This window comes from Pongo pygmaeus, chromosome 1, assembly GCF_028885625.2.
Source record: "Pongo pygmaeus isolate AG05252 chromosome 1, NHGRI_mPonPyg2-v2.0_pri, whole genome shotgun sequence".
Taxonomy (NCBI): domain Eukaryota; kingdom Metazoa; phylum Chordata; class Mammalia; order Primates; family Hominidae; genus Pongo; species Pongo pygmaeus.
Window position 1 is genome coordinate 126,125,748 of NC_072373.2, and position 20,994 is coordinate 126,146,741.

Consider the following 20,994-nt stretch of genomic DNA (forward strand, 5'->3'; position numbering starts at 1 on the left):
AAAATTATGTTTAACCTTATTCAGTTTATACTTTAGGGATAATATTAATATAAGTTCCAAAATAGTATGCAATTTTAAAAATTCTAGTGCTTGAGTATATGCTATGGATAATAATTAGAATTATTATATTAAGATATTGCAAACCACAGAAATAACCAAATATCTTTGCCAGTCATGTTTTTGACTTTAACTAACCTGAACACTTCATCATCTACAGATAAATGTTGTCTTGTTTTAATCCTCTTCAAAAGATGTTTTACAATCTGCTGTAGGCTTTACAATGTGCTCTCAAATTCAGGTTTCTGATAACTTTGGAATTCATGATATGAGAATAAAAGAAAACATAGAAAAGTCATGAATATCTTCACTGTTTATGAATATCAGACAGGAGTTAACTGCATGAACTGAACTAACAGAAGTCTGAAATAATATTTTTTACTTTTTGCTTAAAACATTGCTGTTATTTGTTTTGTTCTTAAAAGTTAAGGAAACTTTTCTTTTAAGCTATCTATAGCTTTTAAGAATCAAGTAAGGTATATGCCAATGAACAAAATTTGGAGCATATTTGTTTCTCTCTGCCAAGTTACTCCAGAATTGGGAAACTATTTGGGAATATTCTTAACTTATGGCAATATAGTTGTTTGCACCAGTGAAGTAAGAATCCATTTTCTTTTGCAACATGACACAATTGGAGAAACTGGTTGTTTTACCAAGGATTTGATTGGATGGATACACTTTTCTTTGAGGAATCAAGCTTCACTTACAGAGCCAATAAAAGCCCATTGGGAAATGTGGCCTCCTACCTTGTCTACATAATCTGTGTACAGGGTTTCTAATCTGTGATGAGTAAAGAATGTCACTATATAGCAGTCCCAGGACCCATGTATTCTTGTGACCTTAAGAAGAGAGGAATTCACTCAACTCATAGGCATTTGAGGGTACAAACTCATGGCTGGGCTTGGCTTTAAAAAAGTCTTATCTGCGATCCCTTGTGGAACAGAGTACCATCAAAGCTTATTTTAAAAGACTGCAAAAATAATTTTTTGCTGCACTTTATGCAAATAATCAAGCCAAGTATAAGCATAAGTTACATTGCAAACAACTCAGTCATAATTTGTTTTTAACAAAATGACTATCATGATTTGTTTCTAACAAAAATGAGGACTGGAGAGAGAAAAATTTGTTTGAAAACTTATCATACACTTGTCATTAAATTCTAATCTCATTAGTTGTTCTTAAGTTTTGCCTATTCTATTAGTCTGTTCCCATTCTTCTAAGGAAGATACATCTGACACTGGGTAATTTATTTTAAAAAGGAGGCTTAATGGACTCACAATTTCACATGGTTAGGGAGGCCTCACAATCACAATGGAAGGCAAAAACTTGGAAGTAGACAAGAAAGAGGATGAAAACCAAATGAAAGGGATTTCATCTTATAATAACATCAGATTTCCTGAGACTTATTCACTACCATGAGAACAGCATGGGGAAAAACACCCCCCATGATTCAATTATCTCCCACAGATCCCTCCCACAACACATGGGAATTATGGGAGCTACAATTCAAGAAGAGACTTGTGTGGGGACAAAGCCAAACCATATCACCTACATTTTATACTAACTCTGCTAATTCCTGTAAATAAACCAGCAATCTCTGGTGGCCACACAAAATAAAAAAGGGATAAGTACTGTAAAAATGTGGACCAATATTCTAGTTTTGGGCTATTATCCTGCAAATCCTACAAGGTTATGGGAGTATACAGTGTATCCATAACCTGGAAATTTCTTTGTTTGAGAAAAGAAAACCAAGGAAGTTAACAAAAGCAAAGCCCCATGCACCCGAATCTTAGCAGGCATAACTATAGCCACCATTTATCTGGGCATGGCTGAAGCCTTGAGATTTTTGAGCTATCATTACCTATACCCTTGTTTCACTTTTAAACATGTCATCTAATAATCCATTTTTTTTCTTGCCTAAAGTCCATCAGCTATAAATGCTGATGCAAATGAAACCATACATGGACATGAATTTCTTCCAAGGACCCTTAGAAAGGTCTCAGAAGGAACCCTAGCTGATGTTCCCCATACAATGCCCCTTTCCAGCAGGAAGTAGAGAGCATCATCCCACCTCACTAACAGCAGTTAGGCTCTCCACTCCTGTGGGTAAAAATGAGAGGGGAGAAATAAACAAACCAGTCAGGCAGGCGGTTAGGATGGGTACTCAGTTGAATTCATTCAAACAAAAGAACAGCCTAAAAAATCAAACTATAGTCATAGATATTGCATAGGGGGGTTTGACTAAGACATGTCCACAGTTGCACAGATAAGAAAATCTACACAGGTGACTTGTGCAGACATACTCACAATAAAAAGTTTCAACCCCCATGATATGGTTTGGATGTGTCCCCACCCAAATCCCAACTTTAATTTCAACATGTGGTGGGAGGGATGCAATGGTAGATAATTGAACCATGGTGACAGGTCTTTCCCATGCTGTTCTCTTCTTGGGGTAATTAATAAGTCTCACAAGATCTGATGGTTTAAAAGGGATGTTCTCTGCACAAGCTCTTTTCTCTTGTCTACTGCCATGTGAGACTTGCCTTTTACCCTCTGTCATAATTGTGAGGCCTCCCCAGGCATGTGGAACTGTAAATCCAATAAACCTCTTTCTTTTCTAAATTTTCCAGTCTTGGGTATGTCTTTATCAGCAGCATGAAAATGGACTAATACAGTTAATTGGTACCAGGAGTGGAGTGCTGCTAAAATGATACACAAAAATGTGTAAGTGACTTTGGAAATGTGTAACATACAGAGACTGGAACAGTTTGAAGGTCTCAGAAGAATACAGGAAAGTGTGGGAAAGTTTGGAACTCCCTAGAGACTTGTTAATGGCTTTGAGTAAAATGCTAATAATGATACAAAATCCAGGCTGAGGTGGTCTCAGATGAAGATGAGGAACTTGTTGGGAACTGGAGCAAAGGTGACTCTTCTTATGTTTTAGCAAAGAGACTAGTGGCATTTTGCCCCTACCCTAGAGATTTATGAATCTTTGAAATTGAGAGAGATGATTTAGTGTATCTGGAAGAAGAAGTTTCTAAGCATCAAAGCATTCAAGAGGTAACTTGGGTGCCGTTAAAGGCATTCAGCTTTAAAATGGGAAACAGAGCATAACAGTTTGGAAAATTTGCAGCCTGATATGAATGAAAAATCAAATCTCTTTTTCTGAGAAGAAATTCAAGCCAGCTGCAGAAATTTGCATAAATAACGAGGAGACAAATATTATTCTCAAAGACATTGGGGAAAATGTCTCCCAGGCATGTCAGGGGTCTTCAAAGCAGACTCTTCTATCACAGACCCAGAGGCCTAGGAGGAAAAGGGATTTCTTGGGCTGGGCATAGGACCCCTGAGCTGTGTGCCATTTAATAACATGGTGCTCTGCATCCCAGCCACTTCAGCCATGGCTAAAAGGGGCCAAAGAACAGCTCAGGCTGTTGCTTCAGAGGGTGGTAGCCCCAATCCTTGGCATTTTCCATGTAATATTGAGATGGAGGTGCACAAAAGTCAAGAATTGAGGTTTGGGAACCTCCCCCTAGATTTCACAGGATATATGGAAACACCCAGAGGTCCAGGCAGAAGTTTGCAGCCGTGGGGGGGCCTTAATGGGGAAACTCTGCTAGGTCAGTGCAGAAGGGAAATATGGGGTCAGAGCACCCACACAGGATCCCTACTGGGGCATCACCTAGTGGAGCTGTGAGAAGAGGGACACCTTCCTCCAGATCCCGGAATGGTAGATTCCCCAACAGCTTGTCTGTGCACCGGGAAAAACTGCAGACACTCAACAACAGCCAGGAAAAGCAGCCAGGATGGGGCTATACCCTGTAAAGCCACAGAGGCAGAGATGCCCAAGGCCATGGGAACCCACCACTTTTAAATAAATAAAAGCTTATGAAGAGAGGGAAAAAACATATTTAATTATGTAGATAGCCAAGAAAATAAGAGGTATCCACAAAGAGAGTGCAAAAATGAAGTCTTTATGATATGGAGTTCCTCCCAGTAATAGCCAAAAGAAATACAAATTTAGACAAACCCTCTGAGAGGGTTGGTAGAACATCAGTAGCAAGACAGTGCAACCTGCATCTATATCTGACCATCTACAAATTCTCAGGGCATCCCATCTGATGATTGACTGTCTGTACAGCAAGCCCAACTATGTGTACCCTACCACCAAGAAGAAAGCCAAGCCAAGCACTCAAGACACCAAATGAGACACACAGGAAACAAATAGCTCTCCCTGGGAGTGAAAGGGTCAATAACCAATGATACTCAGGAGAAAATTCACCAGTATCATATTCCAAAGAACTAATTCTTATAATTATTTTCTGCAGCATATCTGAATTTGGAGAAGAAAAAACAGAGTCCTGTATCCATATTTTTGTAAGCAAAATCCCAGGATCTGGTTCAATAAAATTTTTACATCTGTTTTGTCGGATCTCAATTCAGCTGCAGCCTCTGGAGCAAGTGGGATGCCCTGCTTGTCCATTCATGGTTGCCTAAGCCATAGGAAAGCAGAAACACTTTTTCTCTTCCCTCCTAGGTTCAGTGTCTGGGACTCTAAAAACTAAACTGGTCACAGACAGGTTAACAAGAAAAAAAAAAAACAATTAATTATGTACATACACATAGAAATTCACCAAGAAATGTGATGCAAAGAGGCAATTAGGATTTAGGGTTTATATCTTAGATTAGTCAAAGAAGAGAAGTTTATGGCTGCTTGGTGGAGGTAGTAAGTTATGGGAAAGTGGGGGAAGAAATGTATTCTAAATAAGGATTGTTTAATAAGTTTTCTTATGCAGATAACTCATCAGCTATTAAGAATTGTCTATGGTGTAGTTTTCTTCCAAGTACACTAGAGGGAGATGTCATTACAAATTGAAATTTATGTCTTGCTTTTAGAAAGGTGAAAGTCAGAGAGCTAATTGCTTTCTGCTCAAAAAAATAATTATGCCAAAGTGGCATACTGTGGAGGGGCATATTTTGGCCCCCTTCAGGATATTTTGCTGTATGCAAATCTATATTTTAATGTAGTATAGTCATATTCATCATAAGATAGGAAAACACTTCATTTCTTCTACAAAGAGAGCAGTATCACTAAAATCATCAGTTCCTGTTAGATTGTGGGGCTTTCTTTAATTTTATAGCATGCTTGAGTTGTCATTCGACTGACAGCTAAATCAAGGGATAATTCTATTTTTTCCCTCCCCATGGTATAAAAATAGTAAGCAGGGAGCAGGTTGTCATAACAATCAATTATTTTGACATATGCCAATAGAAGCCTGGAGTAAGCATTGACAAATACAGATTCATGCAAATCTAAATCCATTCAGAGTTTGGCAGTCCTATGTGCTAAGTGAGTGAGCTATGATGGAATTTAGTTTCATTTAAATTACAAAGCTGGAGGCTGGGGGAAGAGGGAAGTAAATTATAAATGTAGTGTACCCTATAACTGAATAAATTAATTCTGTAGTAATATTAATAAAGGGACTCATTAATAGTCCCTTTATTAATATTTATAGGGAAATAACTCAGTAATTTAAATAACTCAGTAATTTCACAGGCAGAATTAGATCTCTCGATAAAATGAAATATCTAAAGGATGAAACAGCTATTACAAATTAGTATTACAAAGTAAAGAACATAGTAAAAATGAGTTTCAAATTTACTATATTCAGATGAATGTGGCATCATTTTCCCAATAATATTTTAAGAATTCCTCATTGACTTATTAGGAGTGTAGCTCACCAAAGAATTTACTGCTGTTATGGCTTACAAATCCTGAAAACATGATGGGTTATTGCCAAAGTATTTGATTTCTCCATGATTTTATGACCTGAGAGATCAGAGTTAACCATAAATCAATTAAATTTGGAAGAAATAGGAAAAAAAATAAGAGAAATGTCTGTGTTCTAGGGCCACATCTACATTAAAAATGTTCTCTTTCTCAAAAATAGATACATTTTTTCTCTTATTTTTCTCTTTTATTATTATCTCAATTCATTTTACAAATAATTATTGATCTCTTCATAAGACATTCTGGATAATGTCCTGATACTAAGGATTCAATAAAGAACAATGCAAATATTTCCCACAGTACTATGCTGAGTGAAAAGAAGTACAGAGATTGCTAACAGTAATCAGGGGACTTGACCTAATACTAAATAATAATTCATGCATGATCAGCATTTGAATTAAGAAACAGAACCAACGACAAAAACCATATGATTATCTCAATAGATGCAGAAAAGGCCTTTGACAAAATTCAACAGCCCTTCATGCTAAAACCTCTCAATAAATTAGATATTGATGGGATGCATCTCAAAATACTAAGAGCTGTGTATGACAAACCACAGCCAATATCATACAGAATAGGCAAAAACTGGAAGCATTCCCTTTGAAAACTGGCACAAGACAGGGATGCCCTCTCTCACCACTCCTATTCAACATAGTGTTGGAAGTTCTGACCAGGGCAGTCAGGCAGGGGAAGGAAATAAGGGGTATTCAATTAGGAAAAGAGGAAGTCAAATTGTCCCTGTTTGCAGATGACATGGTTGTATAACAAGAAAACCCCATCGTCTCAGACCAAAATGTCCTTAAGCTGACAGGCACCTTCAACAAAGTCTCAGGATACAAAATCAATATGCAAAAATCACAAGAATTCTTATACACTAAAAACAGACAAACAGAGAGCCAAATCATGAGTGAACTCCCATTCACAATTGCTTCAAAGAGAAAAAAATAACTAGGAATCCAATTTACAAGGGATGTGAAGAAATACAAACCACTGCTCAATGAAATAAAAGAGGATACAAACAAACGGAAGAATATTTCATACTCATGGGTAGGAAGAATCAATATCATGAAAATGGCCACAATGCCCAAGGTAATTAATAAATTGAATGCCATCCCCATCAATCTAGCAATGACTTTCTTCACAGAATTCTAAAAAAACTACTTTAAAGTTCATATGGAACCAAAAAAGAGCCCACATTGCCAAGTCAATCCTAAGCCAAAGGAACAAAGCTGGAGGCATCACGCTACCTGACTTCAAATTATACTACAAGGCTACAGTAACCAAAACAGCATGGTGCTGGTACCAAAACAGAGATATAGACCAATGGAACAGATCAGAGCCCTCAGAAATAATGCCACATATCTACAACCATCTGATCTTTGACAAACCTGACAAAAACAAGAAAGTGGGAAACAATTCCATATTTAATAAATGATGCTGGGAAAACTGGCTAGTCATATGTAGAAAGGTGAAACTGGATCCCTTCCTCTCGCCTTATACAAAAATTAATTGAAGATGAATTAAAGACTTCAATGTTAGACCTAAAACCATAAAAACCCTAGAATAAAACTTAGGCAATACCATTCAGGACATAGGCATTGGCAAGGAACTTCATGTCTAAGCCACCAAAAGCAATGGAAGCAAAAGCCAAAATTGACAAATGAGATCTAATTAAACTAAAGAGCTTCTGCATGGCAAAAGAAACTACCATCAGAGTGAATAGGCAACCTACAGAATGGGAGAAAATTTTTGAAATCAATTCATCTGAAAAAGGGCTAATATCCAGAATCTACAATGAACTCAAACAAATTTACAAAAAAAAAAAAAAAAAAAAAAACAAACCCATATGCTTGGGCAAAGCATATGAACAGACACTTCTTAAAAGAAGACATTTATGCATCCAAAAGACACATGAAAAAATGCTCATCATCACTGGCCATCGAAACCACAATGAGATACCATCTTACACTAGTTAGAATGACAATCATTAAAAAGTCAGGAAACAACAGGTGCTGGAGAGGATGTGGAGAAATAGGAACACTTTTACACTGTTGGTGGGACTGTAGATGAGTTCATCCATTGTGGAAGTCAGTGTGGTGATTCCACAGGGGTCTAGAACTAGAAATACAATTTGACCCAGCCATCCCATTTCTGGGTATATACCTAAAGGATTATAAATCATGCTGCTATAAAGACGCATGCTCATGGATGTTTATTGTGGCACTATTCACAATAGCAAAGACTTGAAACCAACCCAAATGTCCATCAATGATAGACTGGATTAAGAAAATGTGGCACATATATACCATGGAATATTATGCAGCCATAAAAAATGATGAGTTCATGTCTTTGTGGGGACATGGATGAAGGTGGAAACCATCCTTCTCAGCAAACTAACACAAGGACAAAGAACCAAACACCGCATGTTCTCACTCATAAGTGGGAATTGAACAATGAGAACACATGGACACAGGAAGAGGAACATCACACACCAGGGCCTGTTTTGGGGTGGCGGGAGAGGGGAGGGATAGCATTAGGAGATATACCTAATGTTAAATGATGAGTTAATGGGTGCAGCACACCAACATGGCACATGTATACATATGTAACTAACCTGTACATTGTGCACTTGTACCCAAATCTTAAAGTATAATAATAAAACAAAAAAGATTTGAATGATGAACAGGAGTTATTTAGGAGAATAGGTAAGAAAAGAACATTCCAAGTAGAAAGAGCAGAATGCCTCTTGAATGGAAATTAAAGAACTAAAAAGATCTTGTTGAGCTGCAGTAACTAAAAGATTAGCATGGTTAGAGATCAGAAATCAAAGAGCAGAATTGAATGAGGTAAGACTTCAAGTACAGGGTTACAAGTCCTGATAAGAATTTTGGCTTTTTATCCTAAGGTAAGTGGTGGTGGTTTTCTGATTTGAAAAGATCATTCGGATTGCATGGTAGATAATGGAATCGTTGGAGAATGGACTGAAGTGGATGCTGATGCTGCAGTGAACCCCTCAATAATCAGCATAAGTGCACCTAAGCTATTCTAAAAGTTAAAATTTCAACTAATAGACATGCTTGATGTTTTATTTTCCAAGAAAAGCTCTATAACCTCTTGAATGAATTCCCTTGTACAAAAACTGATATCCCATTATAAAACCCCTTTCAAATATCCTTTTGGAAGCTTGCTAGCTTATGTCTCTAATATTTATCTTTTCTCTCCTGCTAGGGGTAAAGCTACATGTTCACCACTACCTGTGTATCAAGGGCACTCTCCTCTACTCCTCTGCTAACCACTAAAAATTCTTAAAGTGGCTCTCTGGTTACTCTCTTATAAAAATGAAAGAATGAGGTTCTGACATGTTAAGAAACTAATATGAAGTGCTCCCAGCCCCTGGCTTGTGATTACATTCTCTGCTTACATTCGGCAATGCATTTATTATAAACAATAAAGTCTGGTATTCAATGAAGGCTCGATAGTCTTTTTACCTTATCGCTGGAGGTAAAATAGGTTTTGGTCATAGAAGAAAGGATTAGTAGACAGTAGAAGTAGAAAGAAAAAAGAACATAGTGAAGAAATAGAAGGCAAACCTGTAAAGTATTCAGTCCTTGATTTGTTCTGGGAAATGTAGGAGAAGAGGGTTTCAAATGCAAGCCCCAGATTTCTGAACTGCAGGACTGAATAAATGGTAATGCTAGTTCCTGAGTTCAGGAGCACTTATAAAAACAGGAGCCAACCATGCTAATAACTCAGTTAAGAGGATTCCAAAAAAGTGGAGAAAAACATACAAAAATTCCACAACATAGAATAAAAATACATGGCATATTTAATAAAATGATGAAAGACCAGAATACCTAAGGCTATAGGATTGTCAAGGGAAAAGAATAGAACTGAGGTTCATGTCTGATAAGGTGTGATTTTGTAGGCTACCATGAGTAGTTAGAATTATTCTGAACGCAATAAAAATTTAAGAGTTTTAAGCATTAACATTTTAATTGGATTTAAATTGTATGAATATAATGTTCTGGTCTTTAGTAAAATGTTGGGAGAGAGCAAAATAATGGAAATAGGAGACCAGTTGCAGAGTTGTTTTGGAGTGCAGAGAAGAGATAATTGTGACCTGGATATAGGGGTGATAGAGGACACAAAAGAAGTGCAATAAATGAAGAGATATTTTGAAGATACAATTAATAGTTCATGCTAAGATTGTATGAAGAGATAAAGTTGTTGAGCTAAGAGAGAGAAATCAGAAAATATCCTGGGTTTCTAAGCTGTAAGAAAATAATATAGTAAAAGGTTTATGCAAGGAAAGAAAAATGAAGGTTCCACTTTGTATATGTTAATTATGAGATGTCTGTGGAACATGGAAGTGGTGATAACAAGCATCTGATGGAAATATGAGGCTGAAGTCCAAGTTCTGATCTGAAGATACCTAGGTGTCCAGAGAAAATATTTGTTTAAAATCCATGGAAATGATTCCAATCACCAAGAGAAGAGAAGATAAAGAAGAGAAATAGATAAAAGTTAGGACTTAGGTGGAACAGAATCAGGTGATCCAGTTTAAAAAAAAAAAAACCAGAAAAATTGCAATCAGTGAGACAGAAGGAATCCAGGAGAGTAAAATAACACGACAAAAGGAAGATAGAAAGAGAAAGTGACCCACCATCTTAAATACTGCTATGAAGTGGTTTAAGGTGAGGATAGAGGAACATATTGGACAGGTAACAAAAATGTCATTGATGATGTTGACAAGAGCAGATTGAATGAAGTGATAATGGTGAAAACTGGACAGTAGAGAGATGAATAATGACCTAGGCTGAGGATGTGGAGACAGTGTGATAAAAAGAGATGTTTAATTAGGAGAGGGGGCAAGGAAATGAGCAAAGAAACATACCCAGAAGAATATCTGAGGGCGGTCATTGATGTTTTCAATTGCAAGACTGTAATACATGTAATCCAGGATGACTAATGCAGAAGAAAGGGAAAGCCTGCTAAATCAAAAGAAGGAGGATAATCTAAAATCATCCAAAAGATAAAAATGGAATGGTATCATTACCATAAGCAGAGAAAATAGCCTTTCTTAGAATGAGGTTTACTTTCTTTATTATAATAGGAGAAAAAAAGGAAAATGCTAGGGGAAGATGCAGGACAGCTTTCCAAGTGGCCTTGGAGCAACCCAGTTTTTCCCCCTCTTTAACTTGTGCTTCTCAAGAATAGCTGTAGAATAAGCTGGGAATGCAACATCCTGAGATAAGTCTCAGACTCTCTTACTGTGTCTCTTAGAACAGCATTTCCTTAAGTGCTTTAGCCCAGTGTATCATGTGATGCCTGGGTTATAAAACACGGGGCAGGCTTCTTTCAAGGGTCCCTCAGCTGTGGTACAAATAGGGCATGTGCAAATGAGACTCCACCACCCTTGGCAAAGGGTCTGAATCTTGGGAAGCTGGCTGCTCATGAACCCCAGGCTTCTGTGTCGCTTGATGCATATTTGTAAGCAATAAACCTGCTTCATGCAACTTTTTGCGTGTATGTTCTAAATCACTGGACTCAATCAAGTAGTAGAAACTGCAGCCCAAGGTGCAGTGAGCCGAAGTGGTACCAATGCACAAAGAATCTGCTTTGTGGCAAGGACAATTTATAGGTAAAAAGAATAGACAATTTCTGAGTTGTGGCCTCTATGCTCTCATTTAAGCATAAATAAAACAACAGAGAGTTATAAGGAAACCTAGATGAGAGCCCTAATGAATTCCATATGTAAAGTCAAGATGAAGAAGAATGAATAGGTAGAGAATTGGGAAGAAAATACAGAATACAAGGTGTCATGAAAGCTGTAAATAAATATCCATATTGTAGAATAAGAAAAGCGACAAATAGTCATAAACACTAATTCTAAGCAATTAGCAAAAAAGTGAAAAAGAAGAAAGACTATAAAGTAGGAGAAGATTCCAGTGAGCTCAATAGAATTGAGAACCGTAGATTGTATAATTTAGGTTTCTTCTATTTTTTAACCTTATTAATAGCAAAAGTACTTGCACATTATAAAAACCATACAACAGGCATAATTTTGCATGGGAATCAACATTAAACCAGCTATCCCTAACAATCTGATAAAAATACTTATTGGAAGAATTATAGAATGACAGAAATTAAAGGTACACAGCTGGGTAAATGATGCTAATGACAACAAACATATTGGTTAAGATGCTTTTCTGAGTTCATAGGTTAAATAGGTTGAAGTCAGTCTTCTAAAGCATAACAACATGCTGACTGCAATTATCTTATAATTATTCAATATTTAAGTGGGATTTTAATACTATTGATTTTTTTCTGAATTATTCAAGTTGATTACTAATTAGAGCTTTTACTAAAAATTAATTAAATATAGGTATTACTGTATATGTAAGAAAAGAAACACACTTGGCAATTGTTTTGAGTATACGCATTTAATTTTAAATTTTCTAATTTAGATTCAGCATGTATTGCAATAAATGGATCTTCAGAAGATTTGCTAATAGAAAACCGAGCTTTGCCATCATCAGAAACATAGATTTTAATACCTGTGTAATTGCCATTAATTTTACCTCCAGAAATGACATCACAGTATGTGCCAGCAGGAAGACCAGCTTGCAAAGTTAAAGAAAATGACCTGTAAAATAAAGCTTCAGATTTAACTTCCATACAATGAAAATAAAGAATATAGAGTAAGACAAGCAGCATCACTTTATGTTATAGAACCCTAAGCAGTGAAGTCTCATTAAGAAGAACACCCATATGCCTCTCTAGTAGCTGGAAATAGCTTTCTCAGGACCAAAAGTAACCTTACAGAAAACCTAGCAATTCCTTGGTCAGTAATGAAAATATTACCAAAACATCAAAGTTGAAGAATGTCACTGAAGATTGGCAGGAACGGTCACACATTGATAAAAGTGCTACCAGGTAAAATCAAATTTGTTCTCAGCTGAATTTAATATCAATTACTTTGAAAAATTTAAAGAGTGTTTTTTCTTAGCCTCCTTTTTTCCCATGGGGTCAAAAAGAATTTGGGATGTACATAGAAACAATCTAGCATGTCTGTGAAGAAGTGATAATTTGAAATATAAAGCTTTTTTACAAAAATTTACTTTGCTATATTAAACCAGAAAAGAAAAAAAAATGAAAGAACTAGACATGGGCTTTCTTTGTCAGGAAAGAGATTAACTTGACTTATATATCTATGTGTTTATTTATTTTTTATCAGTGAAATATAATTTATACTAGAATGAGCTCAGTATGAGTATCAGTTGGCTTTGGACAGAGACAATTCAACTGTTTGCAAGGAGGTCTTCTTAGCTATATGTTAGGGAATCATTTATACTACATGAAAGAATATAAGAATCACAGATGAAAGGCCAATAATGAGAAGATTCAGAACTAAAACTCAAATCTCCTGAAGCAAATCACTAACCACAAGATCCATATTATTTATACATATCCTTTAAAAATGTTATTTATCACAAGGAGACAGAGAAGGGAAGAAACTATACCAAAAAACTAGGTAGAGCAGTCATTGAGAAAAAGAGTTAGAAATAAAGATATTTTAGTACTGAGCCAGCATTTTTCCATGATTAAGAAAGCAGGATTATAAGACACATTCTTCTAATGATTTCACAATTCTTTTATTAATTACTTTGTGTATTTTGTGGCCTGTGTAGGTGAACATATGCAGGTGCACAGAAAGGAATCTACTTACAACAGAAAGACCTTATGAAAACAGGAGAATGAGAGTAACAGCCATCATCCTTTTGCTTCTGCCGTTTTTGATCTCTATTGTCTTCTTGCTCCACTGACTAAATGATTTTTCAGATATGATAAAAGTCAATGAACAGAAAAGAAAAAGAATAAACCAAGAACATACTGGTACAAAATATTATTTCTAATAGATATTTACTTACCAGTCATCATTGTTGAAAACAATGAATCCTCTGTTTCCTCTCCCAAAAGCCACTTGGTTGCTCCCATTATCATACCAGTGTGTAAAAGGTTGCCCATCCACTACATTGCGGAAAATAACCATGTTCCTAAAAACACAATACCATATAAAATGTTGACATTCTTAAGCTTCAACTGTTTGAAATAAAATGCTATGGAAAATTTACTATTAGAGGACATGTCTAAATACATATTCTCACCTTGTTTGGGGCCATCAATGTTCACAGACCCAGTCATTGCCACAAGTAGTGTCTGGATTAATAGTAACTTCTTTAATTACTCCATTATCATTTGGTGTCCCAATCCAATCATTAACATCCTTAATTAGAGGGGAAAAAGCCAAATTTTAACATACATATATTTACCTCTTCCTTCTCCTTTACACCAAACACAACCTATCCTGTTACTTGTATCTCTGCAGTCAGTGATTTTATCTAGACTCCAATGCCTTCATTAATGTTTACAGCCCTTTACTGGGTCTTCATCATCTCTCTATCCTCTGGTTCTCTTTTGCCACATTTCAAACAAAGGTAACAAATTTTTATCCTCTCCTTTTCATTCCAAGGCACTGAAAGGCTTCTTTGCTCTGTCACTCAGGCTGGTGTACAGTGGCATGATCATAGATCACTGCAGGCTAGATCTCCCAGGCTCAAGCGATCCACCCATCTCAGCCTCCCAAGTAGCTAAGATTGTTGGTGCCCACCACCACACCCAGCTAATTTTTTTAACATTGTCAGTAGAGACGAAGTCTTGCTAGCTTGCCCACATATGTGTTGAACTCCTCAGGTCAGCTGATCTTCTTGCCTGGCCTCCCAAAGTGGTGGTACTACAGGTGTGAGCCACTGCACCTGGCCTGAAAAGGCTTCTTAACATCACTGTAAGTCATGCAATGTCTTTGAAATGGGAAGGGCATTAATACCAGAAACACCAGAATTAAAACATAGGCTCTATTAATAGCAGCTAAGAAAATTTAATCAATATGCACAATTTCTCTGTGTCTCAGTTTCCTCATCTGTAAAATGGGATTATTGTTTTTTTGCTATAAAGATTAAGTAAGACATGTGCTAAATAAATATTAGAGTCCCTCATGCTTCTTTTCAGATAAATGTGCTAAACAATACATCTGAACTTTTTTATAAATTGATCACATTCTTCATATTATGTTTTTCTTACTGTCACTTTAAAAAACCTTAATTAAAAAAAACAGAGTAACCCTATTAAGTTTTTTAGTGTTGACCTTAGAATCATGTCATATGGTGAAAAGTGAACAAAACTAAGAGTTTTTAGCATGCAGCAGTGCTGGCAAAGTGGAAATGTTATAGCAATAGAAAAAATAAAAATACTCTCTGATCCCTAACATCAGAAATAAGACCAATTAGTATAAATTATAAGAAGTTGGCTGAATATAAAGGTACACCTTCTAAATATTAAAGCTGTTTAACCATATAATCAGTTGCTATACAAAGCACCACACTTCTCAAACTGAAAGAATTTTAAAAAAGCTAGCTAGATATCCATGTGTCTCATAGGAAGGAGGAATTTCTGCTTTGGATGTGAAGTCTCTGTATGATGCTGTTTCTGAACCCTTTAGTTTAAAAGAAAACCTTCTACTAGCTTTCCAAATATCTTTACAATGTTATTTCTGTGTTCGTTTTTGAAACTACTCATCAGATTGATGTCTTTACGATACTCCCAAATATTATTCTCATTCTTACCTTTCTTGTAATACTCTCTAAATTTCTATTCTTTAGTACATATCATTTCCTTCCTCTTATAAATTACTTTCCCTATTTAACTCAGCTCAACTGAATCATTAATTGGTATTCCATATAACTTTTTAAAATTATTTAACAAACATTTATATTGTTTTCACTATGGGCAGATGATGTTTTAAATTCTCTACAAGTTTTGACATGCATGATCTTTCTATCAACCCTAAGGTAGGTACATATTCAAAGTATATATTTTACTCCCTGTGTCTAGCTCTTATTTTTAAGATTTTTTTTTTCCTTGTGGTCTAGGGGCATGTTTCTCATATCTCTGAAAAAGCTTGCATACTCTTTGTCAATGGAGAATATAAAGTTTATGCCTTTAATATAACCTTCATTACTAAAACCACAGCCCTGTATCAGGTTTACAATTAATTAAATATTTGTTGAATAAATAAATACTTAATAGTTGTCATATTAAGTTAGAAGAAGATTGCCTCCTTTTTCTTGAGAAAAGGATATTTTGAACAACTCTAAAACTTACTTTTCCATTTTCAAAATGTCTTGGACAATGGTAGCTTGACATTACTCGTGTAATTCTATAAGGATGCGCAAGCATAAATCCAACAGCCATTTTATACAGTCTGAAAGTTTCATAAATATATTGTCATAGAATATCAGAATATTCTTACCATCATTAAAAGATGTGTTAAAAAATAGAGAACTTGGTTTTCTACCTAGCATCCCAGAATGTAAGAATAGAGGCTCCTCCAGCACCATGTCCTTGTTGATTGTCAGGGTTATCCACAAAGACAAGCACTCTCTCAGAAGGCATGAAACCCTAACCTTCTCCCCCGTTCCTATTTTTGAAAAATAAGATATATGTTGATGTATCATTTCACAATAGTTTGAGAGCAACTTAACTGTGCATCTCTTTCTGTATGGCATGGCATCTGAAGATTAAATTCTTTCTCTAATTCGATGTTTATTCTGTAAGATATATATACATATATACACACACACACACTCACATATATACACACACACCACATACACTCACACGTGTGTAATCTACATATATAGTCCACATTTGTTTATACATGTATGGAATACTTATATTCATATTAGAAATCTAAGATTTTTGTTATTAAAACAATTCCTTTCAAAGGTTTCAGCACATTATAATTTAGAGGCACTCCAGAAGGATCAATATCCATATCACATTATACAGAATGTCAAATTAGATTAAAATAAGGCTTCAATACTGTATTGTTATTGTACTATAAAAAATTTAATATTTTCAATTCATATAATATATGTAAATTCTATAGTATGGACATTTTGTACATACTTTATAAATGATAGGATCATTTTAATAATAACCTGTCTTTAAAAGATTATATGCAAACATCAGTCAAATTCAGTATATTCATCTTGTACTTAGACGAAAACTCCTAGGATATGTTTAGCGTTCCTAGGCATACTGTCTTGTGACAGACACTCTAAATACCAAAGATGATTGATTAGAGTTTAGGGCACTAGAATACTTACGATTAACAACTGACTCCTTGATAGTTGTCTGAATAAGAATGTTCCAGAAGATAACTCACACTGGGGTAGTACGACTAATAGATGTATGAAATCATTCAGGAGAAAAATTGTATTTATTTACTTTAAGACATCTTCTCTCCATTCCACTTGCGAATAATTGTGCCGAGTTTTGCAACATACTTGAATTCTGTCACGCGGCCGTTTCCAAAGTAGTCACTGCTTTTAATTGGCTCACCACCCAGATAAATTACCTAACAAAAATTTAGGAAAAAATAATATTTCGCATAAGGAATTTAAAGCATTTTAACCAATAAGTTGATATTATATAAAAAATAGCTTTCAGCTATTTCTGATTTGTTTTAGTCTTGTTGTGTTTTTTTCTTTAGAGACAGGGTCTTGCTATATCATCCAGGATTGTCCCAAACTCCAGGCCTCAAGCAATCCTCCTGCCTCACCCTCCCAAAGTGCTGAGATTACATGCAACAGCTACCACGCCTGGTCCTATTTGTTATATGAAATTCTCAAAACGGTTTTCTTTTTCTTATTATCTCAACAGGTAATATTCTTATGTTCTTTTTTTTGATAAAGTGTACACTACAATATTGAAAGAAACATAATGTCAAAGTTACCTGTTGTCCTGTGAGAATACATACCTAATTTTTAGTCTTGCACATCAGTGATAATAATAACAGCTCACATAAATACAACATTTACTATCTGAGGGACATTTCTTGATAAATATTAACTCATTTCATTTTCCAAAGAAAGTAAAGACATAACTATTATCAGTATCCTACATTCTGTGTACCTCCATAAAACATGTTGTGATAAACAATTAGATATGCTGTATGTGAAGAAGAGGAGGTTAAAGAACACTGTTTTATGTAAATGTCTCATTCCTTATCCAACATAAATTGCATTTTTAATTAAATCTTCCATAAATTTTATAATGAATAAGATGATATTTTATATGCATATAAGTATTGATGTACCTCCTGGTAAATGAAAGGTTTACTTCCTTCAGGGAATAAGCTACTGTTTAGATTATGCAGTTTGTCCAAAATTGCCTTTATGTCTCCAGGCCACACATGCTTGGAAGCATCAAGTCTGCACCCTGCAACACCAATGTCAATGAGATGGTTCATATATTCGGCAATCTTGGAATGCACATAATCTTTCTCCAGTGCAAGATCAAGAAGACCAGACAGACGACAATCTCTGACCTGTTGAGGTAAAAATGTTATGATTGATTCATAAAACGTCATTTTTCACCTGAGAATCCAATTGATTATTCATTTATTCCGTGATTCCTAAAGAGATATTCTATAGTGACTTCCTTGCATTGGGCACTGAGGATGCTCACCTTCTACTGTAGACGTATCTTGGAAATATTCTCTAATAGGAAATAGGGAACTTAGGAAATAAAGTCAATGGGAGTTTCAATAGGTTAGGAGCTTTTTAAAAGTGGGCAAATGTGTATTGATTAAAATCTTAAATCAATATTTAAAGGTTTTAAAATATGGATTAGTTTTTCTTAAAGTAGTCAAACTTGTTAACCTGTGTCCCTAAGAGATCTAAATTCATATCTAAAATGAAGTTTGAAGTTCAATTGGCTACCTGTCTACAAGAAAAGGCATGTATCACTCCTTATTCAGATCACTCTCACAAAAAAATTACCTGAGTATCACCGTTATACTTCTTGATATCTCCACTTCCAGTTTTATGTTTACCATCATTAAAATCCCATCCAGAATACAGGACTGCTGGAAAGTCCCTACTTCCAGTGTTGAAGTAACTTCCACAGGTACTGCTTGTTCCTGCACTCACAGCATTACCGCACCTATGATTAATTACAGCATCCACATAAATACCAACCTAGAAAGCAAAGTTTCTACTTCAGGGTGACTTACAGAGAGGTAGAAATTTAAAGAATTATTGATTAAATATATAGTGTATTAATACAACTCCAAAATATTTCATGATATCTTATAACTATTTTCCTACAAGATCAAAAATCAACTGTGAAAGGAAAGTAATGTGAACTAAACACCTACATTCAGTCTAGACACTTGGTCAAATATCTATAGGAATGATAAACTGAGAGAACCAGAAACTACCATAAATAGGAGGAAACGCAAAAAGCCCATTTTGGGGAGACAAAACTCAGATGAGACTGGAAAGGTTAATGTTTTGGAAATTTCAGTGGGTCACCAGGAGAAAGCCTGTACTCTCTACTAAGCTTTTGAAGACAAATAAAGTAGCTTTTCATCTGAAATTCTGCTCCTCATTAAATTGAGAAGCAAGCTATTTACCACAAAAAACCCAAGAACTAGTGATGGAGACAAAAGTCACCTAAAAATGTGAGCAAATATTGTAACTGGTATTAAAATTCCTCACCAGAAAACTCTTTCCAGGAAATATGGATAGTTATAAAGGTTAAAAATCCATATTTTGCTTTAGAAGTATACTCTGCTATAAACTTTAACTTATCTCTTTAGTAGATAGAGAGGACATACACAAATATTTACAAAAGTTGAACATAAAGCAATAGTTAATTTTTAAGTTTTAAAGTATGAAGTAAATTTTTAAAAAATATGGAAAACTTTCTGCTCAAAAGGAGAAAGATAGAAGAGAGAGAAATCTTTTTCCTATCTGTTATTTTTAAAGGAAACTAGAATTCACTTACCCCAACGTTGTTGCATCTAGTCGCCATGTTTCTAAATTCATCTTCATTTCCAGATCTTGTGTATAATGTTTAGCTAACTGGTTGGTATCTTTCCCACCAAGGTCTGAAAGGGTTGTGAATTGCAGCATTTTCACTTGGTGGAGAGACATAAAATATAAACAGTCTTCATAAGTACCAAATTCTTACTGTGTATCATTGAATGTTCTAGAAACTAATCAATAATATAACAAATTATTGAAACTTGGTATAGGCAGCTATCTCTTGAAAATATTACCAGCACATAGGAGGGCTCTTGTTGAAGAAAGATTATCCCAGAAACAAAATATAAAGTTACCAAGAATACTACATTCTTTTTTCCTCAGAAATCTCTTTTAGTTAGAATACTTACCTGTGAAGTAAAATGGTGCCCAAGCTGCAGAGATAATATCCGAATACTGTTTACTACAAGCACAATGAATTCTGCAATTGATGCTATGAATCATACCCACCTGAACCCCTCTAAATCCCTTGGGAGCTAAATATGGCTCACATTCAAGAGCAATATCAACCCATCGCCATTCAAACAGATGAACAATAGATGTTCATCCTTGTTGTGTATTTGGGGAATACTGAGCCCAGAAGAACCCGATGGTGAAAAGCAACCGAAAGAACATGTTGCTTTGAAGTTGTCAGTATCCTTTCCAGAAACTATTTATATTCCTGTAAGAAGCACATTTTACAATGTAAATATTAGCATGAATGAATACTTGAGGGCAAACCGTTTATCCATAATCTGAAAAGGATTATCAATAATAACCCTAACTGGTGAAGAACATCAAAAAGTCTCTCATGGAAATCATCTAAATGACCTCTTAGACATTAATGTTTCTCTTTTTTTTTTGCATATGGCAGCAGTTTTATTTTTCCTTACAATATGACATGTTGCTGGGGCCTAATGTTCTCACGTAACAGTAGAAAACCAAAATTTGTTGCTATCTCTTTAAAGATCGAGAACTGCATACTAAAAAACTTTCCATAAATTAAAAGGATGAGTACATTTACATGTATAAATGCGAACTGCTTCCAACTCAAGGCATGTAACAGCCCACGGTGTCCTGGGAGACAACATAAGCTAAGAAAGGAAACTGGGTCCTATGGCTTTGACTTTCCAACCCTGACAGACCAACGGGACAGAAACAACTGGTTCAGGAGCCCTTACCAGCCTCTACAGAAATCCCAGAACACTCAGCCCT

General features: G+C 35.4%; 1 pseudogene; it reads right to left on the reverse strand.

Annotated features, from left to right (window-relative positions):
- Positions 1-3,735: 3,735 nt before the first annotated feature.
- Positions 3,736-20,415, reverse strand: LOC129042637 (pancreatic alpha-amylase-like; annotated as a pseudogene).
- Positions 20,416-20,994: the final 579 nt, after the last annotated feature.